General features: G+C 34.2%; 1 long non-coding RNA gene across 3 annotated transcripts; it reads right to left on the reverse strand.

Annotated features, from left to right (window-relative positions):
- Positions 1-572: 572 nt before the first annotated feature.
- On the reverse strand, positions 573-8,272 carry LOC125163915 (uncharacterized). 3 transcript variants are annotated; one of them, XR_007151584.1, is made up of 7 exons: positions 8,185-8,272; positions 6,733-6,814; positions 6,182-6,245; positions 4,820-4,840; positions 4,720-4,746; positions 3,547-3,648; positions 573-732 (listed from the first exon to the last, which is right to left on the reverse strand). It is a non-coding gene; the product is annotated as an uncharacterized LOC125163915 (long non-coding RNA). The 3 variants fall into 3 exon arrangements; XR_007151583.1 differs by lacking the exon at positions 6,733-6,814; XR_007151585.1 differs by lacking the exons at positions 6,733-6,814; positions 8,185-8,272 and adding an exon at positions 6,815-6,901.
- Positions 8,273-12,482: the final 4,210 nt, after the last annotated feature.

Below are 12,482 nucleotides of genomic sequence, written 5' to 3' on the forward strand. Positions count from 1 at the left end.
TAGGAGACTTCCATGACTATTGTTTTAAAAATATTGATCATTGATCTCAGGTGTGGATTGTTCATGTAATACTATTTGATTGGAATTCTCTTTTGTTTTGAAAAGTTAGAATTTATTGATGGGTCCAGTTTTTTGGGGGGGGAATTTTTTTCTTTTAATGAAAACATTATATAGAAAAGACGCAATTATATAGAAAATATTTATTTTGTAATATCACGGCATGTCTGAAATAGCTATAGTTTTAGCTACAGTAGGAGCTGGCTTTGATCTTTAATAACTAAAGTAGAAGTTTTAGTTTTTGAAGTTTTATGATTTTGGTTTGAGCTATTGGAAGTAGTGATCTGGGAAAGAATGGAGATAATGGATCAGAAAGTCATCAGGACTAGAACATCAGGCTTCCAAAAGCACTATGATGATGATACAATCCAAAGAATAATGATAATATGAAAGTATAATAATAAGAGATATTTGTACTTTCTTTGGGTTTCCTAGCACCTGAATCTCTCTTATGCTTCGAGACTTCCTCAGATGGGTCCAGTTATTTTTAAATTCTGATATACTACATACCATAATAAAAGTAAAACTGAGTGTTTTAATTACTTTTCACATGATTTTAAAAGTACTTTGGGTGTATTCATTATACCCGGGCTACAAAATTTTGCTAGGTGGGTAAAGGACTTTTGAATAGGAAGAATCATCATGAAAGACAGCAAATAGGACTTTCCACCAAGCCTGTGGATAAAGAGAAAACATTCTTTTTATTAAATTTGAACTACAGATCAAGTCATTGCTAATACCCTTATGCTTTCTTGTTTTTTGACTTGTATCTAAATATATTCCTCTGTGACTGACCAGGTGTTCACAGTTGCCCATTTGTTACCCTTTGCTTGGCCTGGATTAGAGGCTTAAGAGGCTTCTCTCCTTCCTATAGGCTCTGAGCTCTGTTTAGCCCAAGTCTGAAGAAGCAGTAAGGATGGAGGTGCCCCCTTATCAACTTACCCTGAGAATCAGCTAACCACAGTGCACACTTTCTCTCAGGTCCTACTGGTTTCCTCTGCTTGCCCAAGCTCCCCTCAAAAGTTTCTGCTGATCTTTGCTTACTTCTTCTTAGGCAGTGAAAGAAAAGGTTTTTCTGTTGGATTTTGAGACACTTGGCAGATTTCTGAGATTTAAGCATTCTCCTCATTTAGGCAATGGATTTTGTTCTGAATAAAGTCTTTCCTTAACTAAGTTTGGGTTTGTTTTGATTTGACATGACACAAGATCCCTTACCAAAAACTGGGCCTTGGTCAAAATCATCCACAGAGGAAAGCTGACTAGAATTGTTCTCAAATACTTATATAATCGGACTCTGCTTTAGAGTAAATTGCTACCATCTCTATTAGTTTTTTTTTTTTAATTTTCGTCAAGCTTTTATATCTCATCCTGAATTATTTTGGTAGTTTCTCAATGGCCTTCTTCATTGTCTATCTAGATTCCTCTCTCTCCAGCTGCTATAGACCTGCTGGTAAAATAGGCCTAAATACTTCTTTCTGAAATGATTTTCTGTGTGTGTTTTTACATCCATCTTTAAAACTAGATAATGAGCTGTGGAGTGCAGAGATTCTGGCTAATGGTATTTATATCTCTAATGGCTGTCTCACTGTTGCTCGTGATCTGGTCAATGAATAGCGCATGCCTGAATGAACATGAATTTCATTTCAAACCTTATTTTCTCAAATAATGACAGAAGGATTTGTATATATTTCCAATTGTTTCTTTCAATCTTTTAAAGAACTCCTTGATTTCCATATCTTCAAATTTACTATGCAAACTAATTACATACTAAGTAATTAGATTTCTTGGTATTTTAGGGGGTTAAGGAATATTGAATCATTATTGAAAAATTGATTAAATGAATTTTTATCTTTTTTGTTCCCTAGTCACTTTTCAATCTGAATACTATGATTTCACACTTAACATAGCCAGAGTATTTTTAACATTCCCTACTTAGACCAAGCAAAACATAGGCACACGGCAAAATTCCCTGTGGGAAAACACCACCACCACCACCACCACCACCAACAACAACAACCAAAGCCAAGAAACAGATGGGAAACAGCGGAACACTGTCTTTCTGAAAGGAATATTGCTGAGCACTTTTACTTGCTAATGCAATGTTGACAACTTCATCCATTTTTTTTAATCCTTCCTTGATTTAGTCTTTCATTCAACTCATCATCAAATCTGTTGATTGCCTTTACTAAGAGTCTCTTTCTCATATTTCATGCAGACTCTTTCTATCACCGACCTATTTCTCTCTCTCCACCCTTCAGCATAACTATAGCCTACTCGTTTCATCCATGTTAATCTCTCCCAAACAATATTTTATTTAATTACTTAAATTTCTTTTAAGTTTATTTATTTATTTTGAGAGAGATGGACAGAGCATGAGCAGGGGAGGGGCAGAGAGAGGGAGAGAGTGTGTTCGTACTGTCAGTGCAGTGCTGGACATGGGGCTTGAACTCACGAACTGTGAGATCATGACTTGAACTGAAATCAAGAGTCAGTAGCTTAACCGACTGAGCCACCCAGGCACCCATCTCCCAAAAGATATTTTAATATATCCTCCCTTGATCAAATATTATTCATCTATTACCTAATGGTTAGGGAGTCAAGTTCAGATTCTTTGCCCTATCTTTAATGGCAATAGGGAATTAAATTTGAATGAAAACCCCATGTGCACTTAATTATAATTCAAATCCTTGGGAACTATTTTTACTCTGAAATGTAGGGCAGTCTTATTTTTCCCCCAAAATATTGCTTAATTTTATGGTGAAATATTGAATCATTCATAGAATTCATAACATTCAATGTTGAGTTAGATAAAATTGACATTCTAAAAGCAAATTGGTAATATCTCCTTTCCTTCTTGTTGGCATTATATTCAACCAGTTGTCCCTATCCTATTGCTTGTCAGAATCCCCAAGGAAAAGTTTCAAACTTTACTGTGTTATGAATCTTATAAAAATATAGGTTCTGATTGCATAGGTCAGGGTGTAGCCTCAGACACTAACTTTCTGACAATTGATACAGCTGCTCTAAAGATTAAATTTTAGAAGAAAACGTTTTAAACAATATTAGGCACAGATTTAGGAGCAGGGCAGGCTGCCACCTGCAATTACAACAATTCTGACCAAGGTCATTTATGTAATGTGTTTTAATAGTTTCACCAATTCAGTGAATTGGCTCAATATCATCATAATGCCCGTTTTGTCCATGAGAAAATGAAGATTAGGAAAGATTAGGAATAGCTCAAGGTCATGAAACAGTAATTATCATAAGCAGGATGAAGATAATGGTGTTCCCATTCTCACATCCCAGCCCTTAACCATACCAGGACAGAAGATTTCTTTTGGAAACATGTTAGTAAATAACTACATTTTAGGAGAGCCACACCAGCAACTGGGGCTGCTTTTGGTTTAATACCTGGCTTTTGTTTTTTCTTGTTTTCATGTCACCATTGATAGTTCTGAAGAATATAAAATGTTACTAGACCCAATTTACCTCTGGAATCATATCCTGGGATTACCAAGCAGCATTGAAAGGAGCTGGATAAGGACCTGGAAGCATCCAAGGATATTGACGTGGCCGATTGAAATACCATCTCTAGATAGAAACAAAATAAAGGGACAATTGCAGAGAATTGAGGCAATGACCATGTAAACCTATTTCACAATAATTTTCATGAAAAACTTAGGTTGTTAATGTTGGTAGGAACTTATATATCATCTACATGATCGTTTTTTTTTTTAAACTTGGGTTAGGCTTCCCTTTTTTAAATGTTTAGAAGAAGATAAAAATGATAAAGCATTTACTTTTTACTGTTTGTTGACAATTTTGCCATTTCATAATACATGTGGGGGCATTGATTACAGCCAACCACTTACAAAAGGTTTCCATATTCTTTATAATATTACCTTCAAGCTCCTACTTCAAGCTTCCTACCCCCTTGAATATTCCAGGGAGAAGGAAAGTCACTAATCCAGGTCAGGTGGAGCTGCTACTTTGACTTTTGACTTATAATAAGCTTCCTCTCTCTTAGTAGTCCCATATTCTTTAATATTAACTCTGTTAATCCAAATGTCCCTCATCTCTCTTTCTAATTCTTTTTATTTGGTGCTAATTTATCTATTTATTATATTACTAAGAATTTTTGAGACCTTATCACACTGATATGACATGTCAAAATAATAAGGGATATCAATAGTACATTTTACTAAGAAAAATGTTAAGTAACTGAGGTTTTCTATCTTAACATGGTCATTTAACTTAACCTAATGACTTTATCACTCTCCAAAAGATTCAGAGGGTGGAGACACCACCTCATACATGTCATTAGCAGCCTCTATGCTCCGTTAGGCATGTATCGTACTTAAAAGAATTAGAATTTCAGCTATTTTTCTGGCCAATGCAATTATTTGTCAGACAGAGATACTTAAGTATCAAGAGAATAGTTGGCTTCTTCGGGGTGGCCTTACAAGTTTCCATTTAATTGTTACTAGTTGCACAAGACTTGGGGTCTTTTACCAGTGTATCATAAATAAGTAAAATCAATGTGTACTTTAATCATTAATTATATGGAGATGATTCAGAGATGAGTATTGATTCTTCTCATAGAATAAATATTCACGAACAGAATATGTCTGTATGATACCACATTATCAAGGGAATACTCACAAGCGATGCAGGATACAATCTATGTTTCTGTTAAAAAAACAAATTAAAATGTTAATACATGCTTAATTATCAAGTTTACCAGTGAATGAAAGTGTCTTACCTCTTCAGATGAATCAGCTCCCTGGGAAAAAAGAAACAAATAATAATGAACACCTTCATTTTATAACTCCAAATTGAGTGTAAAAATGCACCAAGCTGCCATAATTATGATTAAACATAATGAAGACAAAGTCTTAGTTGCTGATACACTAAACTAGTTTTTGTTGTTGTTGTAGTTGTCTAATGACATCTTTAAAATGAATGAAGAGTAGGTTTTGTTATAGTTAATTTATTACATTCTAATATCAACTTACACTTGCCCAATTTTGTGTGTGTGTGTGTGAAAGGAAGAAATACCAGTCATGTATGAATGGTAGAGAAATTGAAAAGCTACACTTCAGACTTGTTTAAAACAATTTTTGTAACAGCTATGTTTCATGTAGGTTAAGAGCTACTTATATGAAAATGTTTTATGTGATAATAGAGTCTGGTATTATGTTTTTCTCTATTCTTGAATTTTTATTTTTCCAACTTCTGTAATTTTACAAAAAATAAATTTACTGTGATACCATACACAATCTTTTTGAAACATCCACTAGACTTTGTCGGATTAGTTGGAAAAGTATTATTATTTCTTGATGAATTTCTCTGTAACTAGACACAAAGAATACCAAAGCAAAAGGGACCATTAATTTGAAAAGAATAATAAAAAAAAGATAGAGGGAGGACAATGAGGAGGATGTGAAGGAGGAGGAAGAGGAAGAAGAGAGGGAGGATGAGGGGAAGGACATAAGGAGGAGGCTGACGAAGAGGAAAAGAGAGAGGGGACTGAAGACGTTAGGAGGAAAAGGAGGAGGAGAAGGAAGTGAAAAAGGAGCAGGGGAATCAGGAGGGGTGTAGGTAGAGTAAGAAGACAAGGAGGAAAGGAGAGGGCTGAAGAGCAAAAGGGGAAGGAGGAGAAGGAGGAGGTTAGAAGATGGAGGAGGAAAGGGAGGAGGTAGAGGAAAAGGAAGAAGTGGAAGAAGAAGAAAGCTTCTAACAGGGCAGTTTTACCTGGTGACACACAAGTAAATGACTATACAGGCAGGAGCTCCTGAAATTTGTTTGGCCTAGACCTTATAATATTTAAATGTCTTTTATTAGCTTCTCAGTCCCACATCTTTATGAAGCTCTTTAAAAATTTTTATTTTTACATTAAATTGATTACATTTGAGTGTCCATGTTAGTTTAGTGTGTGTACCCAAGATTTATTCTAAATCCTTAACGAACATATTTAGATTGATTAAATGAAAATGCCTATATAAAAACTTTAAAATTGTTAAAGCCATGTTCAGGAAAATGCAAATATAGGTGAAAATACAATAAGGAGAATCCTTGGATAACTACTAAAAACATATTCTTCAAAATTCCCGGATATACTTACGATCATGGCAACCATGAGAGCCATGATAAAGGCAAAGACAAGGATCTTCATATTTGGCTGAGTCCTGTGAAAGCATATGTGAAAATCAGTAGCACATTCATTCCTATATTTATAATACTGGAAATGCAAAGACAATTGAAACACATTGCCTGACATCAGGGAACCTTAGAGACTGGTGGGGACCTTGATTAGTAAAGATAAGCACCATGATATGGAAATAGTAAGGGCTATGGAAACACTCAAAAGGGACATCTTGAACAGACCAAGAGGATGGGGGCATTAAAGTAAAGCAAAAGCGAAAATTGTGCTAGGCTATATAGGATAAGTAAGGAGAGGTGCTGGGAGCCAGCCAAGAGACACAAACGAGAGAGAGGATTGCATGTTGGAAATGACATCACTCAGCATGTAAGGGGGACACTGATGGAAACAGACTGGCTCCTTAGATTGTTGTGAGATTATAGGGTCCACAGAATAACAGGAAGAGAGTTAAGGCAGTGTTTAAAGAAATGTTTAGAAGGAAAAAAGGCAAGCAACAGGGACTGATTTTATACCAGAGTGCAGGAAAATGAGCCAGGTTCCTGGCTTGAGAATGGTGTAGATGATGTGACCCCGGTATTAGAGCATGAATGATACCTGGCAGAGAAAAATCAATTTGAAAAGAAGTTTCAGGGAGAACATCTGTAGGTACTTTGACAAATTGAATTTGTAAAAACGATATGCTTCTCCAAATTTTCTTCTTTAACCAAATTAATGCTATCTCAGATTATTTGATATTGGTTTGTAATTCTCTCTATGCAAGTGAGCACAATTTTATTGCTGTTGAAAAAGAAAGAAAGTAGATTATTTATTTCTGAAGTGAAGACATATAAATAAAAACATTTTCAAACTATAAAATAAATAATAGGTATTGTCTTTTTTTTTTGAAGCCACCAGTTTAGGTAGAACAAATAGTAACAACTTATGTCTGTGATGGAAGAGACTGTTTTTCTGCTAAATAACTCTAAATATTAAACGTATGCAATAGAACTAAGAATGATGGCATTTTCCATGTTCCTAACTGCTTATTTGGCCTTATTGGTTTAAACCAGAACTGTTACATTACATTAAACAAATTATAAAAATTAAATCTTCTTGGTGAAGTTTTTCTATCATCTACTAGTTAAACCAAATATTCAGTCATATGATACAATATAGGGTGTAACTTTTAGTGTTATTACTGGCATTTTGTTGAAAGTAGAGGATTGAGAGAGATTTGCAGAAGGCAGTCTTGCATAGATAGATGATAGATAGATAATAGATACACAGAATGATAGATAATACATAGATAGGATGATAGATAGACAGAGGTGGGTCTTTGAAAAAATATTTCTCAAGGAACACAATGATAAATAGTATAAACTTTTTTAAGCCAAATTATGATTAAAATGAAAATGAGTTAAATAAAAGAAATTATTAAATTAAATAGTCCTTTATGCCATGTTAATGATGCAGAAAAACAAACTATTTTGAATGATGAAAAGGAAAATGAAAATGTTATGGACAATGAATTAATGCTGGGAATAAAGTAATATTTAAAAAAAGATGATTTAAACCTTTGAAATACACACATTTCCAAAGGAGAGCTGACACTATTCAAGAATTCATTTTCTCATGAAATTTAAACTCCAACTTTAAGCTAAAGGTAAAAGTAATTATTAACAAAGTCAATGTCACATATTTAGTCAAAGAAATAAAAAGGCTTTTAGAAAATCCCACCAGCAGAGGTGATGGACCATATCTCTTCTACTTTCCACATCATTCTCTTTGTACAATCATTGCTGTCAATTCAGAGGCACTGAAATCCAGAACTCAAATTTAGATCCTCACATCAGGTTATTATGTCTTTCAATTGTTTCTTTACGACAAATTATCAGTCAGTAATATACATTTTATAAATGGTTTTCAACTGATTCTAGCAAAGATAAAAATAAGACATCATATTTGATTGTAAATGAATATATTACCTGATATCCAAGATAAGACTCAAGAGTCAGAGACTGAAATTCTGAAGTCCTGAGAGATGATGTGCTTTTCCTGAGAACTTATTTAAATACACTCATCCTCCATGTGTTATTCTAAATCATGTCAAATATGAGATCCTATTATAAAACTGACAATAATGCCGAAAATCTGTCCCCATAGAAACCGAGATAAACAGAACACAGTGATTCACAATAGAAGGTTGTAAAGCAGATGGCCAGGAAACAAATGGATCCATTCAGTAAGAATCTCAGTGCTAGTCTAGGCATTTGTAAATAAGACAAAAGGAAAAGTTAGGCAAAAGAGTCAATCAAGTGTAAAATGATGGAAATGGAAAAAAACTTTCTTTGGAACACCATCTACCTTATTCCAACAAATATACGTCTGAAATAGAACTACTCAATGCCAAAAATGGTATCATTTAAAAAAATTTATCTGTCTAAAATGTGGTGGCAACTGTCATAATAAAATTAGTCTTCACTTATTTCAGTATGTTTGCTGCAATTTATTAAACTGTGCTTTTATTCTACTGACTTTGGAATATTTTAAATCTTAATGTGTATCCAAAATTTGGCAAAACTCACTAATCCACTAAGTGCTATATGACAAAATAATTCTTATTTTCAAATCAAATGGCCATAGATGCTTAGTACCACAAATCTCACAGGTAACTGAGGCTATTTGTGGATTTAATTTATTTCCTCTGAACCTTTAAGGGTTCATGTTTCTCTGTGAAAGCCATGTGTACATGATTACAGTAGATATAAGGGAAGTTTCCTTTCACTTAATCTCTAGGTAAATTTGTATAACAATTCACGTCTTTTCTACTGGTTAAATAATTCACTGTAGTCAGAGCCGAATATGAGAAAATCACTTTAGGGTTTGTAGATTTTTTGTCCTAGTCCATTGTTACTCAAAATGTGATCAGAGGAACCATCAGAATCAGAATCACCTGAGAGTTTGTGGAAATGCAAGTTCATAGGCCTTCTTTCAAGACTGACTGCATCAGAAGCTTGGAGGCAATTATTTGTGTACCATAAAGTTTTAAAAACCAAATGATAGACTCATAAATGTATTATTTGTTTATAGTTATAGACTAGATACTATAAAGAAAATTTAAGGTTTAATTAGTCTCAGGTGTTTTAAGAAAATATTCATTAGGTAAATCTTCTGTGCTATATTTGAACCATCTATTAGAAATTGTTGTTATTCTCTGGGTAGTATACAAAACATTACAAATGTTTTATAAGGTGAAGAAAGAATTGTGTTCAAATTCAATTTAAATTATTTTATATTCTTCATTGATTTCTAAGCCCTATAGATATAAGGTTTCTTCTCAAATGCAAAGCAAAACTAATCTTTAGTATATTCTCAATGGAAAAAAAAAAGATATATAGGGTTTAGTAAGTATAAGTCTGATTTTTAATTTTTTTTTAATGTTTATTCATTTCTGAGAGACAGAACAGAGCGTGATCTGGGGAGGGACAGAAAGAAAGGGAGACAGAATCCAAAGCAGGCTCCAGTATCTGAGCTGTTGGCACAGAAACTGACACGGGGCTGGAACTCACTGATTGCAAGATCATGACCTGAGCTGAAGTCGGATGCTTAATCGACTGAGCTACCTAGGCACCCTGAAACAGGTCTGATTTTTAAAATAAGTCCTGCTTATTAATTTTGGAATTGTCATATGACTTCCTTCCTAAGTATTTTCTTTCTCTGTCCCTCCAAGTCTCACTTACTTTCTTCTTTCACTTAGGAAGAGAAGCATGGGGATTATGTGTGACAGTGGGAAACAAGAAGGTGGAATTTAAGCACTATAACCTTTTTGTATTTACTATGGTGCCACCCTCAGGGACAGTAGTTCATTTTATAATATTGATGGGCCAGAACATGTCCTGATATTTTATAATTAAGTAAGACAGTTATCATTTCTTCTATAATCAATCACCATTCTGTTTGAAAATGCCAGGGTTTACATTTACAAAGGAAAAATAAACAAAGAGCTATTGCTATATCAAAATGTGACATTCATTTGGAGGCATTATTATGTAAACAATGATGGGTGTTTGTGGTGGTATTTTGCCGGATATATTTTCTCCCTCTCTTTCTTCTCCACATGTTATTTTTCCTCCTTGTTCTTCATTTGTCTCACAATGAAAAAGTCTATGACAAAATCCATGATGTTTATTTATTTAACGTAAAAAACATTTTGTGGATATTCTCTTGTGAATCATGAAAATGAAGAGGGAATCCACAGTAGATTAGCAGATGTAGAGGAATGCATCAGTGGTCTGGAAGACAGGGTAATGGAAAACACCCAAACTAAACAGCAAAAAGCATAAAGAATTTTAATAAGTGAATATAGGTTAAGTGATCTCTTAGACAACATCAAAAAAAAATGATCATTTGCATTATAAAGGTCTAAGAGGAAGACAAAAAGAAAGGGGCAGAAAACTTTGCTATTTATTTATTTATTTATTTATTTATATTATTTGAAGAAATAATACCTCAAAACTTCTCCAACCTAGCGAAAGAAATGGACATCCAGGTTTAAATGCATAGAGAATTCTGGACGAGATGAACCCATAGAGGTCCACTCCAGGAAACACTAATTGAAATGTCAAAGATTAAAGATAAGAGAGAATTTTAAAGCACCAGAGAGAAGCAAATGTCACATACAAAGGAAACCCTGTAAGTCTATTAAGTGATTTTTCAGCAGAAACTTTGTAGGCCAGAAAGGAATTGTATGATATATACAAAGTGTTGAAAGGAGAAACTCTGTAACCAAGAATACTCAACCCTTCAAGGTTATCATTCACAACTGAAGGAGAGATAAAGAGTTTCCCAGAAAAACAAAAGGTAAAAGAGTTGGTCAACACTAAACTAGCCGTATAAGAAATGTTAAAGGGAGTTTTCTAATTGGAAAAGAAATGACCATAATTCGATGTAAGAAACTGTGGATAAAAAGATGTAAAATATGATAGCATATACATAAAAAGTAGAAAGTAAAAAAAAAGTTTTTTTTAGAACGTGTTTGAACTTAAATGATCATCAACTTAATATAGACTGCTATCCATTCAGGATGGTGTTTATAATACTCACGGTTAACTGCAAAACCCCAAACTTATAAGAGATGCACAAAAAAAAAGAGAGAAAAAAACCTAAACATAACTACAGAAATCCATGAAGATTGAGAGCAAACAAGAGGGAAAGAATTGGTATATACACACACAGGTGCATGTACACATATGCATGCACACACATACGCACAAACACAAACAGGAATATTACACCGCCATAAAAAGAATTAGATGCTGACATTTACAGCAACATGGATGGACTTAGAGGGTATTATGGTATGTGAAATAAGTCTAATAGAGAAAAGCAAATACCATATGATGTTACTATATGTAATCTCTGAAAACAAAAAAAAACAATGAATAAACATGCAAAAAAGGCAGATTCAAACCTACCAATTCAGAGAACAATCTGATTGTTTCCAGAGGGAAAGGGGTGGGGATGATGGACAATGGGGATTGCTAGTTACATGCGTCTAGTAATGGAATGAATGACCCATGAGAATAAAAGACACAGCATAGGGAATATAGTCAATGGAATTATAGTAGCATTCTATGGCGACAGATGGTAGCTACGCTTGTGGTGAACACAGCACAACATGTAGAGGGGTGTTTCTGTGTTGTACACCTGAAACCAATGTAACACTGTGTGTCAAATATAATCAAATTTTAAAAAGAGAAATGGAAAAATTAGATCTTTTGTTCCTATAGCATTTATTATAGGATGTGTCCTTTTATCATAAGAGAAAAATTGTTTTGTAAAATAATTTTAGCACTATTTGCAGTGGCAGAAATATTGTCAGTACATGGACTGTTGTGTCTTCAGAGTCTTAGAATAATGTCAGGTATGTAGAACCTACTCTATGGATATTTGAATAAATAGATTTAAATATGAAATTAGGCAGTACATGAATAGAAGAGTTTTCAAAAACTTTTTGTTTATATTAATAAGCGTCCAGGGGCACCTGGGTGGCTCAGTCGGTTAAGCATCCGACTTCAGCTCAGGTCACGATCTCACAGTCCGTGAGTTCGAGCCCCGCGTTGGGTTCTGGGCTGATGGCTCAGAGCCTGGAGCCTGCTTCCGATTCTGTGTCTCCTTCTCTCTCTGCCCCTCCCCCATTCATGCTCTGTCTCTCTCTGTCTCAAAAATAAATAAAAACGTTAAAAAAAAATTAAAAAAAAATAAGCGTCTGAAAACTGTACCT

Source organism: Prionailurus viverrinus, chromosome B1 (genome assembly GCF_022837055.1).
Source record: "Prionailurus viverrinus isolate Anna chromosome B1, UM_Priviv_1.0, whole genome shotgun sequence".
Classification (NCBI taxonomy): Eukaryota; Metazoa; Chordata; class Mammalia; order Carnivora; family Felidae; genus Prionailurus; species Prionailurus viverrinus.